Source organism: Falco cherrug, chromosome 15 (genome assembly GCF_023634085.1).
Source record: "Falco cherrug isolate bFalChe1 chromosome 15, bFalChe1.pri, whole genome shotgun sequence".
In the NCBI taxonomy this organism is placed as follows: domain Eukaryota; kingdom Metazoa; phylum Chordata; class Aves; order Falconiformes; family Falconidae; genus Falco; species Falco cherrug.
Window position 1 is genome coordinate 15507323 of NC_073711.1, and position 10365 is coordinate 15517687.

Consider the following 10365-nt stretch of genomic DNA (forward strand, 5'->3'; position numbering starts at 1 on the left):
GAGATTAACAAAACAAAAGATCGCTTGTAAAATGCTGGATTTGTCCAAATACATAACTGCCAGTACATTTCAGTGTATTTAAAGTATCAAGAAATATGATGGGAAAACTCCATAGGGGAAGGATACTGTTGGCCTTTTGATGAAGATCTTACTTTCTGCAAACAACTACGTGCTCTTGTCGTCGCCTTAAACAAGGAGTCAGTTTACTGAGCACAGTAGGTATTTACAGTGACCTGAGAAAAATCGTATCCCCAGTCAGCGGAGACGTACGTGTCAGGAAGAAATTGTTATGTATCATCTTCAGACAGGAGCTGCCAAATGATCAGGTCTTGTTGATGAAGTGTAATTATTCATCCTGTGATGCCACATCCATCTTTGCAAAGGTTTTCTTACGGGGTTAATTTAAGACTTTTATTATCAAAGTTGATGTTGGGAGTAGTTTTACCACATGGTTTTTGATACCATGGAAATAATTACTGGATGCACATCTATTTGCTGTATGTTTTTTGTGTTCTAGTTCAGTCAGCTGGGATCTTTGCAGGAAGCGCAGGATGTTGTTGAGGAGCCTTCTCTGTTTCATGCATGTGACGTATCACTGAAATCTTGGAATAATTGAGGAGAGGGATCCAGAGACATAGGATCAGAAGACTTCCATTGTCCGTGTGTGATGCTGGGGCAGGGTAGCGAATACTTCAGGGGCTGTCCTGTCCTTGCCTAGACAAGCTGTACTTACTCTGCCGTATGTAAGGGATTGCTGCACAAGTACAACAGTAGCGATCCTCGTGCCTCGATTGAGTACCCCATATGGTAAATTACTTTCAAGCATTAGGGACAAAGGGGGATGCTGTAAACTGAAGGCTCAGCTTGGCTCTCCGCTTCCACCCATCTGTTCAGAACTCGGGGTCAGTAGTTTAAACTGGAAAATTAACGGAAAAGGGAAACTGTCGGTGAGCTTTTAAACGAAAGATCAGATTGTGGCTAGCTAAGGTTACTCCTACACAAAGGCAACGAATGTCTTGAACAGAGAAGCAGTGGGCACAGCTTTACGTGTAATGATTTTCCTTAAAGTAGGGGAATGTGATCTGACAGAAATTTAAAAGTGAGTTTATAAAAACCTGCTTGGAAAACCCCAGTCAGAAGAATTATTAATCACTCGCAGTCAGACTGCGAGGATGTATTGAGTGGGATTCTCTACATTTCTGCTACAATTTGATGTTACTTGGTATTTTCATTAACAGTTTAGATGGTGTATGCTGGTTAAACTATAGGGAACACCAGACTTGAGCTGACCGAGTAGAAGACATTTACAATTCAAAATGAACTGGATAAATTCAAAAGAATTAGAATGTAAATCCAGCAATGGATTTGATAAATGCGTATTTATACACTTCAGCAGAAGCAACGATCAGCTGCACAAAAAAATACAGGACGGGACAGGCTGCTAGGGTAGCAGTTGTACAGCAAAGTTCTCTTGGGGTTATAGCCAGGCACCAGCTGAACATGATTCAACAGCATCCTGTTCCTGAAAAAAACATAATGATGTTGTGGAATGTTTGAACAGGAAAATAGTCTGTAAGATACATGACGTGGTCCTTCTTCCTCATGTGGTAGTAGCCTTTCTTGGAACATGGCATCCAGCTGGAGGCACTGCACTTCATGGAAAATGTGGAACAGCTGGAAGCAACCAGAGAAAAGCAGTGAGAGAACAGGATGGAGGACTGGGCTGGTTTCAAGGTGATGGGAGAGGCGTTTTCAAATTGGTAGGAGGTAGCTGCAAAGAAGGGAATAAACACTTTCCCTCACTGCTGTGGGTAGGATGAGAAAAACAGATCCCATTGCAGCAGGAGACATTTAGCTTAGACATCAGAATGGGCAGCTGGAAGAGTTAAGCTCTGGAATACCTTTCCTGGGCAGGCTGTGGAATCTCTGGAATTTGAGATTTTAAAGGAAAAGTTAGTGGGCATCCTACGGCTGGTGCAGATGGGGCTAAGGCTAACTGAAATGCCCTCTTACAGTTTCACACCAGTGCCTTCTGCAAGGGAGCTGGAGAACTGCTCTGGAGCAAAACACGGCACTGGCAAAGCTCTTGAGCTTGACCTCAAGGCTCACAGCCATGTGTTTCCTTTTTCATCTTTCTTTTGAAATAGCACTTGTGGTAACAATAACATCTGTGGGGAGACCGGCATGCTCTTGTGGAGTGGCCCACGTCTGCGTAGTTAGTACGGACTTTCCGACACCACCCAGCATAAGGCACTCTCCACCCTTCCATTTCAGATTTTTGGGAGTACTGCAGCACTCCCAACTTTTTGAGTGAACGTGTCCCACACCTTGACTGTACATTTCTACTGTGTAAGAGTAAGCACAGTGACAGCAGTGCTTTATACAGACGTACGTGTGGGATTTGTACACACAACTCCTGGATGCTTAATTGCCTGTGTACGTGCAGTGGGATGATACAGAGTTTGGGGTGACCAATCTCTTACCCAATTATTGTGGCGGGAATCTTAAACCTTCATCTGAATTTGTGCGAAGATGGTCTCTTACTTTGTTTTTCTGCTTTTATTTTTCCTAAAACAACATTCCAGCTGAGAAGAGAGCAACCAGGGCTGGTGCTGCTCTGCTTTTTATTCCCTGGATAGACATGGAGGTTGCTTGGCACACATGCAACACCATGCAACATGCAACAACTGCTGGCTGGAAAAAAATCCGTATTCCTGTGCAAAGACTGCCGTCAGCTCCAGCCTGCCAGTGGAGGGCATTACAGAGGCTTGGGGCAGGGGGAGGAAGGAGTTTGCTCCTTCCCCACGTACTAAAAATAGGCTGATGCTGTGCAAACAGCTTTGCTGTGAACTTCCTTCTGGCGTGCAGCCATGCAGCTGCCTTAGCTGTAAGCCTAGATACCTCTCCAAAACAAGTCACTGAACTCAAACGTAGTCAGCAACGCTTTTAATCTTATTACTCCCTGCTGTGCTGTATCAATTTTACCTTCTTCCAGAGTGCTGGTAGCTTACACAGGATCACAGTTCAAACGTTTTTACTTAAACCATGGTTGAGATTGGCACTGGCAATCCCTGAAGTCTGCAAAGTTCAAAGCAGGGAGGAGGCTTTTAACCTAAAACTGAGATGCTCAGGTGACACATCCAAAAAGTGTTTTCCTGCAGAGTAAGAACTGTAGCAGCTGGGCTGCAAATAAATGGTTTTTAAACCCTCCAAATTGCTGTTAACTAAACATCCCCAACCCCGACGTGGTGATATGAAATTGGAAAGGCACTTCCTTAAATGAGACTAGATTAAAAAGAATAAACACGAGACACAAAGCTCTCTGGGAAGCTGGACGGAGTGACAGAAGTGATTCATTCAGGCCTTGAAGCCTATGAGTTACTTGGTTTTGCCACATTTTCCAGTGTTTTTTACCTACTAGTGCCATTTTGCCCTAAAATAAATCACGTCACATTCTTCTGTACGTTTTGAACTATGAAGACCGATCTTTCAATTTAAGTATCAAGCTTCCTTGTTCTTTTTTGCAATAGTTGTTGGTTGTTTAGACATAACAAGAGTCACATTTTCCTTTTTCAGGATTTCTCACTTGTAACAAGAATATTTTCCAAGACAGTCATTAAATCTCTGGATCATTTTCTGCTATTTCACAGGAATCACTGAAAACACAGTAATTTTGCATAGCTGTTTTTCCCTCCTCTTGATTTTGTATTGTCAGTTACTCAGCTTTTATTTGAATCCTCTGTATTCAGTTACCTGATTTGTGCAACAATTAAACAGAAGATCGGTGTCATTGTACTTCAGAATCTTTTGAACTCTCATCAATAGCAGGACCACACTAGTCTGTAAGTTTGTAATTCAAGATGCGCTTGGCAGGGATTCAAGGAGACAGGAACTCCAGTCTGTCTCACTTCTCCTTGGAAAGCCTTTCCGATGCTGCCGAACAATACTTACACCAGAGGGGAACTGAGTTTCGGAAAACTTGTCCAGACTCTGAAAAAATCAAGCAACCAGAGATTTAGATAAGCCTGGGTGAATTTAAAAAATCTTGATGCTATCACTGTGTAAAACTTGTATTAGCCCATCAGATATCACAGATTTACAACTTGGGGAGTGGATTTTAGTTAATAGGTAAAATTAAGAGCAGAGGTTTGGTGAAAAAATGTTATTTGAAGCAAAATTCTCCTATTGTCATCTCTATTGAGCACTCTATATCTTAAATTTCTGCAATTATAGGTACAGGTGCTCTGTTCTGCCATTAACTGAACATACTAAATAGTTTGCTAAATAGGGTCAGTGTCTGGAGCCAGATAGGTTCAAAAAGCATCAAGGTTAGGTTTTTTTGGGGACCTTCTAGCTGCCTGGAGAGGGGGTTCAGATGAGGTCCTGTTGTCTTTGTCCCAGAGGAAGGTATATGTCCTCCCCTTGCTATGGGGCCTGTCAGTCATTTTGAGAACAGTCCTCTCCCTTCCCATCCCTGTCTTGTGGGATTTTTTCGAGGACAGATTTCTGAAGGAGCTTCCCACTGGGTCAAGCAGGATTCTGGGTGAGTGAGAGTACAGGAATTCTAGCTCCCTGCTGCCTGGTCATTTATCTTGGGACCCTACAAATCCACTTATTTCCCCTTTTAAATATGAACTGAGTTCTAAAAGCACTCTTTCAGCTGAACTATCTGACTCTGTCCTCACCAGGCATATCATGCAGTCTTGCACCCTTAACCCAAATCCAGATTCAGGATCTGGTGTTACTCCTAGAACAGTATTTAATAGTTGAGGACCTGAATGACAATTCAGCTCACACCATACAACTCAAGAAGTCACGCAAAGGCGAAGCGAGTCCTGAAGTGTAGTTCCCTCCTGGCCTGGCGTGTGCTTCTCGTCTCTGCTTCCCTTGTAATCTGCCCAGAGAAGATTTCTGAGATAGTTGAACGGCTGCCACGATCCGCATGGGAGGCAGGGGTTGGCATGTGAGCTCTGCCACCTGATGCCTCCTCTGCATCGAGACAGTGCCAGCTGGATCTGCAAGCCTCAGCAAACACGGCCTTCCATCAGCAAGTTACCTGATCGCGTTGCTGCCTTGCGGTCTCTTGCTGGTCTTCCTCATTCTCCCCTCTTGCTGAAACAGCCTTGCCACCTCCTCTTGCCTCCTCTCAAGTTTCTGTCCTCACGCAACAGCCTGTTGGCCACTTTGTCCATGCTGGTACCAACAGGTTCCAGATTTTGGGTTTTTTTTTGAAACAATCTTTGCATCTGGCTCACCTGTGTGTAGCTGTGCAGACACCTCTGCTGAGGCATGTGACACGGCCAGTCTTCTACAGGTTTTTAGAAATGTTTCCCGGGGTTTGCAGGGAGGTCCTGCACTCAGGTGCCTGGTGAAAGCAGATTAACCTGTTCATTCCTCAGAAAGCAACTGAGCTGGGGGGGGGGGGAAACCCCACATCTCTCCCACAGTCCCCCTTCCCTGGTGGGAAGACCTGCCAGCACCAACCGTCTGCATTTGAAGTTGTCCAGCCTTCCCTCAGACTTCAGTTGAAGGTACGGTACAAACGAGCCTCCGGTGCAGATATCCCGGGCTGAAGTCCCGCTGCGGGATTCCCTTGGTTTCTTACTAGCATGTTTTCATCTAAACATGATGAAAAAATGGAGGCTGTGTTATCCAAGTTGTTGGCTAAAATAAGTTGCTTGACTTCCCATGCACAGCCCATCTGCCAGAAGCCCTTTTATGCCTGCGTAGAACTGGGAGTTTGCTGCACGTGCATGTTGCAGTGTAGACATCTGTTCACTCCTGTGCTCCAGGAGACCATTTAATTTTGAGTAAGCCAGCAGAGTAATGTGGCTGCCATCAGTAACATTAATTTTGATGGGGTTTGCACTGAAACGTGGCACACAGAAGCTCGTGGGTCACCCAGGTATCTTGTTGATGCAAGTGGGGCAGCGGAAGAGTTTTCCCTTGTTACTGGCACGGAGAAAACGTGCCCCTTACTGATGCTGCACAGTGAGGGAAGGAATCTCATTCTCGTAACTGGTCTTTGCCCCGCTCTTCATTCTGCTTTGCTTTTGCATGGCATTGCCGAGGACCTCAGGTGACTTCTTCAGTGAGAAGAGCAACACACGCAGCCGAAGGAGGTGGGTGGGAGGAGTAAAAGGAGGTCAGCTTGGGCTTCACCATGTCCTTGCACGCAGGGTTCTTGGTGCCACGTGACAACATCTCATACACTGGTGGTTCCCCTCCTGTGGCGGCAGGGATGCTGCACACACTTGCAGCAAATGGTTAGTGTAATAGCTCTGAAGGCTGCTCTGCAGCAAGCAAAAAAACCCTCCTGCTTTTTTACCTTTTGCTGCATGAAAAGTCAGCAGCTCCATCAGGCTGCATTGTTCAGTGAGTCAAGCTGAGCTTGAGAAACAGCTGTTTCAAACACACACACAAAAAAAAGAAAAATACTTCCCTGGTAGTTACAGCGCTCAGGCTTCAATCTTTGTGCCAGGACAGGTTCAACCAAAAACAATGTCCTCTGGGCAGCTCTCCAGATTTCAGGTGTGCCTTCCTCCCCGTCCAAGCCACTTCTTACAGCTCTCCTGTGCCAGTGGAGCAAGTTCCCTGGACAAAGGGAACAGGAGCAAACCCAGACCTCAGAGCTGCAGGGGGAAAGGTGGGCACCCCACGTGCTCAGTCACAGCAGCAGGACTTGGGCTACTCAAAGGTTTTGGGTGCCCCTAAGGGCATGAGACCCCGTGGCATGGGGTTGTGCTTCAGGTCTGGCAGCCCATGCCAGCTGCCCTGCTTTGGTGACGGGATCTGCCTTTGCTTGTTTTCTGCCACTTTAAGATAATCCTTGTTTAAATTTCTGCGGGCCCTTAGGCTAGCTGGACCTTGGCAGCACACTGGCACTCGGTAAATCCCATCGGGCAGGACTTCGGTGTGTCTTTAGGTATGTGTGGTGCCAAGCGCCAGCCTCTCCGCTGTGTTGTGACAGACACCATCGCACGTCTGGTCCTGCTGAACCAGGACCACTGGGGTAATTCTTCACGGGTGTTTGCAAAGGAAAACCAGTAAACGCCATAAATACCAGCCCAATGTGTGGTGTTGTCTGCAGCAATCTAGGTTGGCTGTTTCTGAGGATGGTTGACATTTTGTGATAAGCCAACACCAAGTGTTTTGTAGCAGTTGTGTAATTCTTGTGTCAGTGACCATTCCTTGCACTACTGAATAAAGAGAAAAATGTCTGTAATTCCTCCAAGCCTCTGCCTAGAGCATGAAAACCTTTTTCCTACAACAGTTGACAGAAGCAAAGATGTACGTGAAAAAGGAAATTACCTACAGCTCTAGAGGAGTGCATCGGGTCAAAGGTTTGCTTATTTTTATTTTGATAGGTAAATTGTCATTTATTAGCTGAGCAGGGAGATAAATCTTGGTAAATCCTCATCATCCAGCAAGTCTCAGTCTTGAAACAAGTAAATAGATAGACACCACTTCCCCAAATCCACAGAGACTGTCGCCACCGAGAATCACTTTGATGACTAATTTCTGCAAAGGTCAACAAGATGGAGAACAGGAATAACATTATTTTTAAAGGTATTTTGCAACAAACAATATTTATTCTCTGTTTCTTAGGAAGGGTGTGTCTCTCTTTAAATGTTGTTTTGGTACATCTGGCTTCCTCTGCCATTTGAAACATTAGGCTACAAAAATCATTTTAGGCTATTTAAATCACTGGTCAGAGTGGAGTGATTTCTCTGTAGCCACAATGAAGATGGGATGCTTGCATGCTAAATTCATATTTTGATGAATGCTCTATATATCATCTAATGAGATACTCCTTTTTGATTTTCCTCTTGATTAGAAATATTGGTGCTCATCTCAGGACTGAGTTAATATGCCTTGAATTGTCCATCATTTCCCTTTCTGCACAGACTAATTTCTGGTCACAAGGGAGTCCTGCTGGTCTCAGTTGTTAATCTGCTGAAAATTCATTGTGCTCTTTGCTTTTTTAGGAGGCTTGTCTTGTGAAAAAAAAAAACACAAAAAACCCAGCAGATAAATTCTGCTGATTCCCTGTGAGTCACCCAGCAGCAATGGCAAAACTGGGGAGAAAAAATGGGGGGAAGAGGGGGATTGGTGAGCGGTGACCTGAAGATCTGACTCAGAGGACACGATTTCAAGTGTTTCCAAACGACAAATACTCAGTTATCATCTCCAGGTATCCCACCACTGGGGGCATGTGGTTACCATGCAACGTTTTTAAAAGCCTTTTAATAAAGTTGCATACAACCAGTGCTCACACAGGCCATGGTTCGCTGGGCCTGAGCACCGAGATATGCCTGCCTGGTGACTGAGGACAAAATAATAATGGAATCAGGAATCCACTCAGAGACAAAACATATTTGTTAAATTATTGTGCCTTCTGAAAATCTGTGCGTACCAGAGAAATCAGAACATTGGCTCTCCCACCTCATGCATCGTCTAGCCAGATAATGTGCAGCTCCCAAATACCGCCGAACCCCCTCCCGCCACCCTGCAAACCTTGGTGGCCCCCGTACCAGCAAGAACAAAACTGATCATCTACTAAATCTGTTGCTGATCTCAGCTAACCAGCTTCCCGTAATATCAGCAAATATTTCTGCTTTTGTAAATCTGTTCTTCCCTCCATAACGGGGTGCCAGCAGGACCAGGAATGCTTTGGATCTAGGAATGTGCTGGTTGGCAAGAGGAACAAAGAAATTGCTCACCCAGAAGGGCAAAACAGGACTAATGCTTTTGTCTGCTGGGGAGAAATTGCACAGAAGTCAAGCCAACAACTTTTGCATGCAACCAGAAAGGTGCTGTTGGATGCTGCTTTTAATGGCAGACATTGATATTGGTCATTAATGAGAAATGTCTTCAGCAACTAAAATAAAACCAGACCCTCAGACACTTCTGTGGTTGCATAGTCTCTCGACAGATACTGCCCACTGCCCAGTAATGTCAGGCTCCCCGTGAACTTGACAAGGCAGCTGCTGTTCTTCCCAGCCTTCTGGAAACAGGCCAGCTGTGACATGTTCTCGATATTAGTTAGCTGCAGGGCGTATTTCATTCTGCTGCTCTAGGCAATTTGATAAAGGCTCCTTCCTCCCACTCCAGAATTAACCCGCCCAAACTGTAGCTGAACACCTACCTGCAACAATACCGCATTCACTAGGGCTCCTGCCTTATTTGGTTAGTGAAAATTTGCTTAAATTGGTTGTTTCATACAAAGGAACACTTAAATTCCTTAAAATGTATCAGGAGTCGATTGCTACAGTTCTTTATGAATAAAGTTATTTTTAAGAATTGTTATCCTTTTCTTGACACCAAGTTAGTTATGCAGCATAAAATAAAACTTGGTCTCCGCCCCTTAGAGAAAGAAGGGGAAAATCTTCAGATGATGTATAATTGTTGAATATAAGAAACCATGAATTTCCATTTTCAGTGTTGCGTTGTCCTTAACTCCAGACCTACAGGAAAAATTACTCTGTTGGGTTGTGGCGTTTTCCTCATTTGAGGCCTGTGGAGCTATCCAAGGATTTCCATGCTTTGTTATTATTTTACCTGAAGTTCAGATTTTTCCATTTTTCCTTCAGACAGTTACAGATAACGGCCAGCATGCTGGAGGCACAGTTCAGCCTTATCTCACACCAAACAGAAAGTGCATGTTCTTTGTGCCCCGTGCCGGGAGGTGGCAGGGGCGCAGGGGATCCCTGTTCATTTATCCACGGAAAAGTGGCACCCGCCACTTTCTTCGCCTAGTGAAAATGCACGGTTATTACCAGCTAAGACCTAATTTTATATCAGTTCCCTGCCGTGTCAGGTGCGGAGCAGCATCTGCGAAGGGTTCCCTGCACCATGTCAGAGTGATGGCTGGTTGCTAGCTGTCAGCACACTGCTGCTGCAAAGGACAGCAGAGGAAAATCCCACAGTATGCTCAGTTCTGCACCCAGGGACCTGACCGCTGCGAGGGGTCGGCTGGAGCCCCGGGATCTGGTTATCACAACTGCCCCGACACAAGCGCCGTTGAGGTTAAGGCAGGTGACCCTGCCCTGCCTGAGGCCCCGGGGCTGGCGGCGCCCCAACGCCCACCCGTGCCAGTCTGACCAGTACGGAGGTGTGTGTTGCCCATGCCCTCAGCAGACTGTGCCCGGGGGAGCTGGATTTTGGGGGGGGATGATGCTGCATCAAATCCTGTGATTCTCAGGAAGACCCGAAGTGATGGAGACAGTCCCTCCTCTTTCCTCCTTCAGCACGCACAGAGCGGTGGCGGAGCACAGGCCTTCCCTGGATGGCAAGCAGCGTTCTGGCCGTGCATGGGGGTCCGTCTGTCCCTGGGGGTCTGTCTGCGGAGCCCCTCCAAGGAGA

At 45.8% G+C, this 10365-nt stretch overlaps 1 protein-coding gene across 1 annotated transcript in view; it reads left to right on the top strand.

The window, feature by feature from the left end:
* Positions 1–10365, top strand: part of LOC102046419 (P2R1A-PPP2R2A-interacting phosphatase regulator 1) — a 180665-nt gene that overhangs the window by 58864 nt on the left and 111436 nt on the right. The gene's annotated exons all lie outside the window — the stretch shown is intronic.